The sequence below is a fragment of the Dreissena polymorpha genome, chromosome 3, assembly GCF_020536995.1.
Source record: "Dreissena polymorpha isolate Duluth1 chromosome 3, UMN_Dpol_1.0, whole genome shotgun sequence".
In the NCBI taxonomy this organism is placed as follows: domain Eukaryota; kingdom Metazoa; phylum Mollusca; class Bivalvia; order Myida; family Dreissenidae; genus Dreissena; species Dreissena polymorpha.
The window spans coordinates 9,722,147-9,737,281 of record NC_068357.1 but is presented as its reverse complement, the minus strand read 5'-3'; positions in this window follow the sequence as shown (position 1 = coordinate 9,737,281).

Here is a 15,135-nt window from a genome sequence, read left to right as displayed (position 1 = left end):
AGGCTAAATAGGCTGAAAATGCTGTTAAATAGGCTAAATAGGATGTATGTTTCAACCTATGTACTAAATAGGGTAAATAAGCTAAATAAGCTGAAAAGGCTGTTAAATAGGCTAAATAGGCTAAATAGGATGTATGCTTCAACCTATATTATAAATAGGCTAAATAGTCTAAATAGGCTGAACATGCTGTTAAATAGGCTAAATAGGCTTTATAGGATGTATGTTTCAACCTATTTACTAAATAGGCTAAATAGGCGAAAATAGGCTAAAAAGGCTGAAGAGGCTGTTAAATTGGCTTAATAGGCTAAATAGGATGTTTGTTTCAACCTATGTACTAAATAGGCTAAATTGGCTAAATAGGCTAAATAGGATGTATGTTTCAACCTATGTACTAAATAGGCTAAATAGGCTGAAAAGGCTGTTAAATAGGCTAAATAGGCTAAATAGGATGTGTGTTTCAACCTATATACTAAATAGGCTAAATAGGCTGAAAATGCTGTTAAATAGGCTAAATAGACTAAATAGAATGTATGTTTCAACCTATTTACTAAATAGGCTCAATAGGCTAAAATAGGCTAAAAAGGCTGAAGAGGCTGTTAAATTGGCTAAATAGGCTAAATAGGATGTTTGTTTCAACCTATGTACTAAATAGGCTAAATAGGCTAAATAGGCTAACTTCACACACGTTTATTTTATGGCGTGTACGTTGTATCTGATTGTAAATGGTAGAATACATTTGTAAAATGAGCAGTTATATAGACTAATATAAAGTAAAACTACATAATTTATACACCGCAGTCCTTTTAATATGCAGATTAAAGAAAATCATATTTTAATGTTCACGGATCTACATTTGGCTTCGCGTATATAATTTCGGAATAGGACAGCATTATTTATTTTGCATTAAACAATTATTCGCCAATTCAAATTAAGAGCATATATTGGAGAGGGCCACGAACTCGGACGTTGATTTTTTATATCCTAGATATATTCCAGTGTATGTCTAAACAGCATGCACAAGTCAAAGGTGTGCATTACAATGCCACTTACATCAGGATTATGGCATGTACAAGGCATAGACGAAATTATAATCTCATCCATTTAGATTGAATGTTTCGTCCAACATCGACAAAGTATTGTGAATTAAGTACACTAATATAAATCACAGTATAGACATTCATTTACTGTACTTAATTGATTATACGAGTATGTAAATAGGTTATGTTGACGGGAAGATTGAATATTGTAAGTATTGTGATCTTGTATGAAGTGGGAGAACGTGCGAAAAAATAGTTCATCGTTGTTCATGAGACACAGAATACAATGATTTAAAAGCGGATATATTGAACACACAGTGCAATTACGGACATAGCTATATGGATTCGTTATGTACGTGTATTTGCATATAGAGAGAAACAGTATTCACATAAAAGAGTACCAGATTACTATCAAGTCATACTTTTTTTTTTCTTCCAGAACATACAGATGCAAATCATGATGATTTCGCAATTGTTTTAGACAAATATACACACATTCTTACCTTTTCTGGAGATTGAAACAATAACAGAGGCACAGAATATAAAAAGAGAAAAGACTGCTACAAGGTTCTTCAGTACAATTTTAATCTTTGGTGGGTCATGTGAAAGTTCTAAAACAATACCAATTAAACTCGTTCTTGTAAATGATTGTTGCAATAACGTCAGAATAACCACATTAATTTGTTTTCAATCGAAGAAGTATATTGTGATAAAAAATAGCCAGGTATTTATACCATATATTTGGTTTGATCATCCCATTTATATTCCCTCCATTGGTCATTTGGTCAGTACGTGAAATAAATTTTGTGGATATTTACATTATATTTTAAGATTGTCTTACCGCAAGCATAATTACATTGTAGAAAAAAAACAATCGATAAATTCAAAGACAGCCGTTATGAAGACACGATCAAGAAAAAGTTGCATATCTTAAAAACACTAGATTTGGCATCGCCAGGCAATAATCAAAATACAATCTCAAACGCAAGATTGACGCAGTACAAGTCTTCAGAGGCGGTTGATGCAAGGTAAAAAAAAGATTTGTGAAGACACTGCGTTACCCGACATAACTGCTTATCGATGGAAGGTGTGCGAAAGATGTTTCCATACTTGTTTCAGGTGTAAGGCTAACTAGATTGAATACACGCATAGATATAAGGCAAAGCTCAGGATGGTGCTCTCACGAATTTGAGAATATATTCAGCTAAAACAGTCATAGACTTTGTCTAAAACAATGCATTTACTGATGACCATCGCGAACTAGACACACCCACAAAAGAGTGAACAATAACGACACAGTCTTAAGCTTATGTAGCAAACACAGCAATTGTAGTCACCGGATAGTTGAAAGATATAAATTGACATGAGAGTGTGATACAATTTACATATGGCCTTACAATTTCACCGAAAACGAATGCAGTGACAATTCCAACGATAAGAATTTAAACGAAAGGTCACACTATATATTCTATTTTTACACCAGGAATATTTCACAAAGCTGTACACGATTTTATTTACAGACAATTACTATAACAATAGCATGGGGCGAAATAAACTTTCTTTTGGATTACAGAAAACAGAGGCAAGTGAGCGTATGGAGGAATGTAAACCGAAACAGACAAGACAAAACCGGTGATGCATTGGCAATTGAAATAACCGACCACAAATAGTGAATAGAACATCGATGAGATGACACATGAGATAAAGGTGTGTTTACAAAATGTGCAGGGATTGTTTGGTAAACAATTTTATAAATTTGACACTTTACAAATGCAATCATTACTAAGGTACGATATTTCGCTTTTCACTGAGCCATTGTCTAACGTTGAGTTTAAATATAACATAGTAATTGTATATATAGTTTATAATAAAAAATTAGATATAAAATGAAAAAAAACGGTAGTTTTGCAATTATAATATTAATACATACGATTATTTAAATTTGTGTTTAATTAAAAGAACTCACGATTGCGTGTAATTGATAAGGACGGAATGGCACATTGTTGATCCACAAAATGATGTGTATTGTGTATAATACACCACAAGGCAGTTGAAGACAGTACCGTGTGGATGACAGAGCCTTTTAGTTATTTACAAATGATGTTCTTTATTTCAATAATTTCTATATTAAATCACGTGAAATCTGTGTATGCGGTGATTTTAAGTCAAGAGGAAGAGAAAGGCCATAATTTTATTATTATTTGTATTTTATGACAATGTACATGATGCTGTGAAATAGTTGTTACCAGCTCATTATGTCTATGATAAGTATTTACCAAGATAAAAGGTAGGTGTTATAAAAAGTTTGAAAAAGAAACGTTTTACAATCAATCACAATGATAAAAAGATCCCAGGCTTTTTACTTACACTTGGAATTTCTTTGTAACTATTTAAAATCAGTAATTAAGGTCGTAATGGTTTCTGGGTCGCTTTTTATACGCTTTTGATTAGGCAATGGGAACGTCTTTGAAGCGTTTGCTTTGCTCACCTTGGCAACGCCTCCAAGCTGCAGCTCGTCGTTGAACAGTTTTCAGTGCAGCATCTCGTCAGACATACGGGCTACGTGTTCTGTCCAGCGAAGTGTGGTCTGCATCAGGATGGTAAAGATGCTTGGGACTTCTTGGCGTTTGCCAAAACCTCTTTGTTTGGAATTTTGTTCTGCCAGGTGTTGAGTATTTTCCCGAGACTTGTTGTATGAAAAGGGTTCCGTTTCCATGAATGGCGTTGATGTACTTATCGTTTTTCAGAAGCATAGAGAAGCACAGGGAGCACCACTGCACGGACTCTTCAGCTTGGTCAGAGTTGTGATGCCCCTTCTGTTCCAAACATTTAGGTATAGTCTGTCAAACGCGGAGCTGTCTCTGGCTATGCGGATGATCATTTGGTAATCGATATTGACATTCTGTGAGAATGTACTACGAAGATAAGTTAAGCGGTCCATTATGTTGAAAATCTGGCCATCAACAGTGAGGTAGGGTTCAACGCAAGGCTTCTCTGGCGCGGGCTGATGGAAGACTTTCGTTTTTGCTGTGCGAATCGTAAGACCAAAGAGTGTTCGGGTGCTGGGAAAAATGTCAACAAAGCGTTGCATTTCGGCTTCCGAAATGGCACAGTCTTCAGCCAACAGCAGATCTATGATGATATCTGTATTAACCTAGGTCTTTGCCTGTAGCCTACGAAGGTTTAACAGTTCACCATATATCTCAGGTTGACACCAACATTATGGTCTCTGAAAGCGTCCGTAATCATGGCGGACAACATGAGGTTTCGGGTCAATGACGCAGCCTTGCTTGACCCCATTCGTAACTAGGCATGGGTCAAATGACAGTCCTCTCTTCTGGACTCTTGTTTGCATTATCTCGTGGCAATATTGCACCAAGAAAATTAATGTCCTTCGGCATCCGTAATTGGCCATGATTTTTGATAGACCCTTTAGGCTGACGGTGTCAAAAGTTTGGTCACGTCGACATCAGTGGTGAAAAGGTCAGTGTTTAGTTCCTTACACTTATTCTTTGAGCTGCCTGGAAGCGAACACCAAGTCGACGGTTCATCGTTCCTTGCGGAATCCACACAGACTTTATAGTAGGAGTCCTTGCTAAAGGTGAGATATGAGACGATTGAGCAAGATCCTGACATGGATTTTACCTGGAACCGAGATCAGGGATACGCCTCTGTGTTTGTCGCATGCCTGTTTGTTTCTTTTGCTGTTATAATGTATGATGGAAGCGTCTTTGGGGAATCGTCTCTTGCTCCCACAGTAGAAGAAACATCTTGTAAGGCCCGGCAGTAACACGGCGACAAACCAAAACGGATAATACCGGAAACTATTTGTGCGTTTCCAGCAAATACGCGAAACGGCACAGGAGCATATCAGAAAATATTGACTCTTTGAGCTAAGTTTATCCTTTTAGTGTCACAATAATCTATTTTAAAGGCACGTACAAGGTCACGATCCGTAATTATTACCGATTTTTAAATATTGTATGCATATTATATTTATAAAGGTTATCACAAAATAAAATAAATATGTTATAGGACATTACCATAAAAAATTAGCAATACAACCTGTTTAGAGCTCAAAATACAGTGTCCCCCAAGTCAATAGTGTTTACAAACAATCAGTTTATTTACATCGCTGTTTACTAAATCATGCCAAGCGATTCCGGCCGATTTTCCGGCAACAAATTTTGATTGGTCGGCACAAGACATTGTGTATCACGTGAGCAAGTCAAAGGTGAAGAGGCCAGATATATAAAACAAAAATGGCGTCAATTGCAAAGAGAAAGCTAGTTCTGGCTTCCATAACTTAAATGTCGCTTTTTATGATTTTTGACTGGCGCGACTTTATAGTTATGCACCAACCCCATTAGGAAGGTCAACCAGAAATTCCCGAAAAGTTGACAGTTAACAAAGACCGGTCCAAAACAGCTTTTAAATGCAGTAATTGGCTCAAATCAACCACTTGATTGGAAAGATTGACATTTTTCACATTTAACTGATATATTCTTTCACAAAATACTATCTTAAACATTTAAAATGTATCTATTCTGCTCTTACATATCGAGAAAAACAGCGATGTGACAAGACTTTCTTGAAATGCGAATCTCCCGAGATTTCACGGTCATATGACGTTATTTCTATTTTTAGTAACATACCATGTGCTCAAGTGTTTTCAAATTCAGAATGACATTTCCCGGCATTTTAGATTATTCTGGCTCGTTTTGTAAACACATGGTAGTGTAAATACAAACTCAAAGTAAAAATTATTTTAAAATACCTGATTCACACTGAAATCAGTCTAATAATCCACCAGACGTAAGTCTTTAATAAAAAATAATAGATTTCAGAAAACGAAAGTAATGTTTACAATTTCAGCAAAACATGTCAAGGTCGATCCGAAAGTATTCAAATGAAAACTCGTCACCTGACAAAGCGAAAATGGCGTCAAAATTGTGATTTCAGACTGATGATAGTTACTTTAATCTTCTGTAAGATGCACTTTAAACATTTGAACCTTCAAATATTCCCCGATTCAGTAATTTATATTCATTCACCAATATATGTAGAAATGTATCTAAGAAAATAAGCTTTCTTTGATTTATAGCTTGACATAAATATGTTACGACTCTGGTTGACTTTCGATACGGGCTTGGCTTCAGCGTACATGTATATTAATACTATATAAACTGTACGCTGAAGTTTCTTTACCTAAGCGAAAGCGTACACTATCGATAGAAGAAAAAGCGAAACGCAGAAAGGATGCGAAAACATCGTGTAATCTTGGCCGCATTACTATTGGAAGTGAAGTTGTAAGGTGGAGAGACTTTCAAAGGCATCACAAATTTCGATCGAACGAGGAAACCGCCCATTTTCTTTTAGATCAGTGAGTAGCCTACGAGTACGAGTACGAATAAAAATAGCGTTGTTTACCTTTCTATGATTATTTTTGTTTTAGGTAAATAAATGTTATTTCCATGTATTTGTACGTATATATTACAAATTATTAGATAGTTTTAATATATACAGCGAACAAAGAATAACAAATCTTCCAAACCATTTTGTTGCATACTGTGTGCAATTTTCATTTATACTATACAACATGTGTTGCATGAATTTTCATGATTGTCATATTGTTTGTTTTCAGTATTTCCAGCTGTGGGAAGAAAGTAGAACAGAAAGCTACAACAAGCACTCCATTCAAAACAAGACCATCTGTTTTTGAACCTCCAGTATCTGGAATATCTTCCATTTCCAGTGAAGCAGAGAGGCAAGATAAAACTTACTTAGATTGCTTATCGATTTTAATTTCCTTGTGAATGTTTGATTAAACAAAAAAGCATGTGCGTCAAATCAAGCAGACTAATACTCATAATTTTTGTTTAACGGTAAAATTTGTTTTTGTTACAGTACATCTCTTTTCTTGCTTTAATTATTTAGATTTTTTTTAATGGGAATGGGGCCCGGGCCTATTGAATTGGGAATTTTTTTCCTGACTTAGGAAATCATAATTGTGCTTTTTGAAACATTATACATTTTCATATAATTTCCATCTACAATTCAAATGTTTGTTATTTTGCTATTGTTTCAGCAAGAATTCAATAAAACAAAAATGCTCAAAAACAACTCCAGATTGGGAACTGTTTACTTCTATGTGGGAAAAATATCTTCTTTTTGGCATTGGGAATGGGGCCCCTTTTCTGCCACAATATAAGCCGGAAAAACACACAATGTATTTGGCTTTTTGTAATTATCAAGATAATACAAAAATCAAAAGTTATTTGAAGCTGAAAAGTATACCTTTACACTTATAATATAGGAAAATTACTTGACATAAAATGTATTTTTTTTAAATAATTATTTCAGTGTAACTAACATAACTGCCACAGAAGGCAAAACCTCCTCAGATGACGAGACCACAATGACAGCACCTGGAACTGAAATCAGTCATGCAGGTGGTACAGAGGTGACAGCAACTTGTACCATGGTTCATTCAGTGCGAAATGGGCCATGGAATATTATCCAACCCAAAGTTTGCCTCAGTCACAGACCCTTTAAGTAAGCAAAATGTTATACAGTAAATCATTGTTAAAAAAGTGCTTTTGTGCACAATTTTCATAGATAAAAGTTTTTGTCCTTCTTAATGTGTTGCATACCTCATTCGCCTTTGTTTTTTCTGTATCATGAGTATAAATAATTCTACATATATCAGCTTTCTCAATGAAATGTAAACACATGGTTATCAGAACTGTAATTCAGTTCATTAGGTTGGATTCATCAACTCGAAATTAATTAAACAAACATACATTTTGATTTGTATATACAAACAGTGACAGAAAACAAAATTGGAGTGTGTGTCTCTTATTCACAGCATGTCCATCGATGTCACAAATATTGAGGATGAGGATGAAGATGAAGACGACACAGCTTTGAAGCTGTCTTGTAAGTTCTAACAGTTTAGTTTTTGCTGAATAGCATATATTGTAGTGAGTGATTCAATATGTTATATTTAAACAGCTTTTTATAGGCACACTTAATTAAAACTAAGTGATACCTACAATAAAAAACTGTTTATTGCTTAATAATTACATGTTTAATTACGCTTTTCTGTTGAATAATTACATATATTTGCGGAGTACACATATTCAAATTATAAAGCTATTTAGGAGTCAAAATAATACATAAATTGTACAGTTTAACCCTCTAATTACCTTTTTAATATATATTCCTTTCATTATTTTTTTTGCTGCTTTATGAATTTACAGAGTTGTTTGCAGTGAAAGCAGTGCTTCCTAGTTGGCAGACACTTTACTCAATCAATGTTAAACTGATATAGACAAACTTTCAAAATAATAAACGGGATTGATTGTGAGATTTTGAAAACAAATGTATAATAAAGGGAATGTATTTGCGTAATTTAATATTTAGTAAATCCTTAAACATTACATATTTAACAGATATATACAAACATGTATAATATATAAGTTATCTTATATGCTTTTCCTGAAGAACTTTAGTTCCAGATTCGATATAATGATAAATGTATTTTTAGGTTTAATGCTGATTTTTTTCAGACCAGATGATGTTAACCAAAACTACGAGGTAGCGGCATTTAAAGAAGAGGCATTTGGAAAGACGGTTGTGATGATGATGCTGATGCAGAAGAAGAGTCTGCAGATGATGACCCTTGTCCTGGCATTCAAAGGCTAAAGACTGAGGCAGACAGTGTGCACTTGATAGGTTCCGCTGTCTGTTTTGCATATGTCTCGGCAATCTTGTCTCTAACCCGTATGAAAGTGATGTCCTGTTCAGTGACAGGATGCACAGATCCAACAAATATCTGTGTCACAGATTATTTCATTGGATCAGCGTTGTATCTCAAATTGGTAAGAAAAAAACCAATCATGCATTTAAGAAGGATAACAGAAATAAAAGGAAAAAAGTCATTGCTAACTACATGTTGTAAATTTATAAAACCTTCAAAGTTATATGCATCTTTACAGCAAACAGTGAGTCCCTGTAACTATTCAGAAATCAGACTCGTTATGCCCCCCTTCAAATAAGAAGGGGTGAATTGTTTTGCACATGATTGTCCGTTGGTTGGTCTGTCCACCAAATGGTTTCCGGATGATAACTCAAGAACGCTTAGGCCTAGGATCTTGAACCTTCATAGGAACATTGATCATGGCTGGCATTTGACCCCTACCCTATTGATGTTCAGTTCACAATGCCAAAGGTAAAGGTCACAGTGACTCGAAACAGTAAAATGGTTTCCGGATGATAGCTCAAGAACGCTTAGTCATCATGAAACTTCATAGGTACATTGATTATGAACTGGCAGATGACCTGAAGCAGTAAAATGGTTTCTAACATTCACACAAGTACTGCCACTACAACTGACAGCCCATTTGGGGGCATGGGTGTTTTATTAACAGCCCTTGTCATAAATCTATAACTGTAGCTGAATATAGACTGCATCTCCTAAGAAATGTTCCTTTAATGTGCAATTTCTTTTACACCAGATGTGTTATTTTGTGTTATAATGTAATGACAATTGTTTTCAGGTGTGTGGCGGTGGCCATATACTAAACCGCTGGTGAGCTCAGCCTGTGTTGAACCGGAGGCTACGTGGTGGCGACCTGATGTTTGCACTATCAACCTTAACATCTGGTAATAACTTTGGAAAGCTTGCTTTATGGGCAAAGCATATGCACTTTAAAATAATGTCCAGCACATAATTTCATAAAATACAGAGCACATACCTGATTTCTACGGTTAACGAATATTTGGAGAGGCAGCAGAGAGAGGTGCTAAGCAGCTTTGAAGGCCACACGTTGATTGTAATGGGTAAGAAAGTTGATTATCATGGGTTAAAAATGGCGCTTAAATGTATTTCTCCCCTATTCAGAGGAAATGCAAATTAACTTATAGGATATCAGCGTTTAGTTTTCAAGGTATCGTTTCCATTATAAAATTAACTTTCATTGAATGTATTTTATATTATTCACAACATTTGTATTGTTTTGGTGTTTCTTGAAATTTAAAGGGATCTTTTCACGGTTTGGTTAATTAACAAAATTAAAAAAAAGTGTTTCATATTCGCAAATTTTCGTTTTAGTTATGACATTTGTGGGTAACAGTATTACTAAACATTTACCATAGTCCAATATAGCCATTATATGTATCTTTTGACGATTTGAAAACCTAAAAAATATAAAGCGTTGCAACGCGAAACGATTGAATAATTTGGAGAGTTCTGTTGTTGTCATTTGAATTTACCAAACTACGAAGGTTGCTTATATAAGGTATAAAATACTCATTATATGTATACCTGTCGGAATAGCCGAGAGGGCTAATGCGTTTTTACTTCAGACTAACTCCAGGACTCCGGGGGTCACTGGTTCGAGCCCTGGTACCGGCTACTTTTTGTTCCTTTTTTAAATTTTATTCTTGATTTTTTACTGGAGCTTTTAAGATCCAATGTTTACATTTATCAATATAAAGCATCTAATGACAAACTTAAAAATATGCCAAAATCTGTGAAAAGGCCTCTTTAAGAATGCTGGAAATTTTAATTGTTTGATCATTGATAACATTATTGTTAATTCTATTTTAAATTTTAAGGTTTTTGTGTTGATGAATTATATATTGTGGAATAACATCAGTACAACATTTTTTTTTATTTAGGAGACGGACGGAATGATTAATTTTAACCTTAAAAACCCTGGACAAAAGATCAACGGACTGAAAATCAACCAGCATGGAGAAAGTTGGATTTAAACAGGCCATCCAGGAATTGACTGACAATAACATTGCAGTTGAGGAAGTTGTGACAGATGCCCATCTAGGAATCGGCTCGATTATGAGTAAGTGTATCACTGATAAGAGTTGTCAAAAAGTCTTCACCTAAATCGCTATGGAAAGGCGATACATGTATCATGTGCCAAACTTTTCAACACAAGTTCAACAGCTTAAAAAATAATGCACTTGACTTGTGTTTAATGCTCCCCCCTCGAAGAAGAGGGGGTATATTGTTTTGCACATGTCGGTCAGTCCGTCGGTAGGTTCGTCCACCAGATGGTTTCCGGTTGATAACCCAAGAACGTGTAGGCCTAGGATCATGAACCTTCATAGGTACATTGCTTATGCCTGGCAGATGACCCCTATTGATTTTCAGGTCACTAGGTCAAAGGTCAAGGTCACAGTGACTCGAAACAGTAAAATGGTTTCCGGATGATACCTCAAGAATGCTTATTATATGCTTATGTTTATTTAATTGCCTCAGTAAATAGGCAATCATATTACAGTTTATATTGTTGAAATGCATTGATACAATTGTACAAAAGGTGAAACGCATTAAACATTGTGATGTGTGCTATAGTTATGCAACTTAATTGAAAGCCACTTTTATTTTTGACACATTTTTGTTTTCTTTTGTAGAAAAAAGTACCCAGAAATCAAACATTCACATGATATTTGGCATGCTGCCAAAAACCTTGGTGAACGTCTTGGAAGGGTAAAAATAAATCTGATTTATTTACATTTGTTTGCTTTCATTTTCATCATAGTTTAAATATTTGAGAAACCGTAGACAACAAGTAGAAATAAGACAATATGCGGTACTGGATTAACAATTTTATTCAAAATTATAGTGTTTGTAAATTTATTTGGAGTTTTAACTGACATGTAATTAAATGTGTTTTATTCTTTTGTTATTTTCCGATTGCGAAGAAGAAAGCAAACCAAATGTTAATACCATGGCTGAAGGACATTGTAAACCACTTCTGGTTTGCCTGCAGCAAGGCTGACTCCAATGAAGAATTTCTGGTATGTAATATTTTTGTCGGTGTTTTTTGTCCATGTAGTGCATCTTGTCCAAGTGTCCTGTGAGTCTCTCACTATTCTCACTAATCTTCTCCTACACTTATGATGTTAATTCCCCTATCAAATGTTCATGCCCCCCCCCCACTTGAAGAGGAGGGGTATATCGTTTTTTCTCGGTGTCGGTCGGTCTGTTTATCTGTCAGTAGAGTTCGTTTCCGATATATAACTAGAAGACCCATATTTCATTGGCTAAGTCTCACTGATATGATAAGGTTTACTCGTTTGGTTAGTTTTGTTTAAAATAAAACTGAGTCAAGGCACTTTTTGGAGGGCATCAGTGCGACTTAGGAGGCCTTGCTACAACAGTGTAACGTTTTGTTTATATTTACGTAATAAAGCAATAATCGGGGGAAATTAATATCTGATACTGACCTACAGTGACATCTCTTGTGTCATTAGAGATGTGTAAATTTCTGAAGAAGGTAAATTTAAAGCATATCAGTGACAATATACATATTGATAGTGTTATGCCATTAAAATGTTCATATTAAATACCAATAAATCAGAATCTAGCAGGTACATTCTTATAATCGTTTTTCTAAAAAGTCACCTTTGTTTTTTTTAGAGCATATGGCGCGTAGTTTTACATTACATCACAAACAAGCACGAATGGATCCTGTCTCAAGGACCTGGAATAAATGGGTGTCTTCGTGATCCTTTAGATGAAAACGAAGTGCGTGAAAAAACCCTGGCTTTCAACTTCAGACCGTGCAAGAGTTTTACAAGACCTGAGTGCTGGGATCCTGGACAAGAGATTCTTCAGCAAAGGGTCATATTACCTGAACTACAGGTAACTTGTTTATGTCTGTTTTTCAATATATTTGTTTGTATTTTTAACTTTATGTGATGCTCATCAGGAATTCAATAAAGCCAACATTGAAACATTTTCAAAAGTTTATAATTATGTCCTATTATTTCAGAACCACTGCTGACATAGAAGTGTTCCACCAGTTAATTTTGATGTACTGTGCAAAGAGGTTAGCATATTCACCGCCTGTGTACAGAATCCGCAACCTATTGGCAGCTATCGACCACAACTACCACAGCAACATACCTCTGAAAACCAACAAAGATGGAGAAATAAGGTAAACTGGTTTATATTTAATTATAGCTCTTTAAGTGTGTTTAGATGTAACATAAGGCAGATGCACAAATATGTAAAAAAATCAAGAATGTATAGTTCTTGTTTTGTCTCTCTCTTCCCCATAAAACTACTAAACATGTTTACTTCAAATTTCATTGTTGAATAGTAGATGATGCTTTGTTTTTGTATTTATTCCCTTTTGTTATATTTTCGTATTCCTTTCTTTTCCAAACCTCAGGAAACTCATTGATTTTCTATGAAACTATAGAAAAAAAGAGTTTTTGAACCTTGTTGGGAATAATATGCACATTGTATTTCAATATGCCCCTTTAATTGCATTTAATTATAGCTGCGGAAAACAAACATTTTGTGTAATTTTAAATAACCTTAAACTGATATCATACTATCAAATTTTAATAAATTATCAGTCACTGTAGTTGCACAAATGCATTATCAAACAATACGGATATAATACAGGCAATAAGTACTAAATATGTTAGTTATTTAAACCAGTAGTTTCTGTTGAACATAAAATATTGACCATAAGTACTCCATTCCTTTTGCAATATTTGAGAATTCAAGAAATTAAATGAGTTTGTTCACTCATTTAATTTAAAATTAATACAGCAAATTGTGTTTTAGAATAATTATGATTTTTTGCCCTGATGGTGGATATTTGTGAAAAAGCCTATTGGGGGAACATAGGTCATCTGTGACAGTTTCCTGCAATAATATTGTTAATACAAATTAGTTAGTTGTCATATTATTTTTTTGGTAATACATTCTTTTTTGTTGTTAACACATGTATCACAGATGATACAACAAAAAAGCAAGCGCTGGTCAGTCTTTCCAGAGCCAAGACCTATGGTTATGTTCTAGAGATGGCAGAAATGCTGTACAAAAACGGATTAGGATAAAGTAGGAATGGGCAAAAAAATGGTCTTGGAAGAAGGTGACCCAAGAAGATTGGCGAAACACTTGACCCCAAAATCCTCTCCATCTACCTCAGCAATTGTTCAGGCCAAACAGACCAGGTTCAAGAGAAAGTGAAATTTAACTGAAAAAAGAAGTACTTGGTACTTTAATTGTTTGAACAGAGCAACAATAATGTTGATATTAGATGTATTGTTAATGATCAATTCTCAATAACATTGATGTCACATGCATTGTCTTTCTGATTTACATTGAGTATCATATGATGTGAGTGAAAAAGTGTAGATTTAATAGATTTAAGCACCACCTTTTCATGCCTTCAGATCGAATAATCGGGGTATAATGTTTTTGGTCTGTTTGTGTCTGTCATCATTGTATTTGTGTGTCTGTCTGTCATTGTATGTGTGTGTCTGTCATTGTATGTGTGTGTCTGTTCCTAAACTTTTAACTTGGTCATAGCTGCAAGGTCAAAGGTCAAGGTAAAATATATGGGTGGGGGCATTGTGTTTCACAAACACAGCTCTTGTTGAAATATAAAAAAACATGGCAGTTATTGGCATTGGTCAGCCTTGCATTTCTAAAAAAGAAATATATCAAATATATTGCGTTTAAATGTTTAAGGCATTTTACCTAAACACATTTGATAAGTGCAGGTTAACCTTAATTTTGCCAGAGCTGTGACTCATTCGTTAAAAATCTATTTCTCTGAAATCATAAAAAATATTTAGTCAATCTTGGATTGCTTGTTCAGAGGAACTTGATTAGGCAGGTATCCATCAATGATTTTTACGTGGTTAAGGCCATTTTTCACTTGAAATTTGCATTGTGAACGTTTAATCCAAGGTCCCTGTCAAGGCAACTGTAAAGTTCTTTGGTTCACATTATGTTATTCACACAAGGGAACACATTTGTCAAGGTTATATTACCCTACAATTAATGGTCGCCCCTTTTTATCTAACACTGGGAAAAGTGGAAGACGCTGGGAGTAGACAGCTGTTTTAAAGTTGGTGGAAACCTTAATTAATTGTTGATGTAAGGAGTCCCTATTAGTTAGATTGATTTGATGAAATGATGTCAAATGCTGATGTACCTTCAGTGCATGTTTGTGTTTGAGTTAAGGGGTTTCAAGACCAGAGGATACATTTTTTTAATAAGGTTCATTGCGAAAGGCATATGCTATTGGAAGAAGCAGGGACCCGT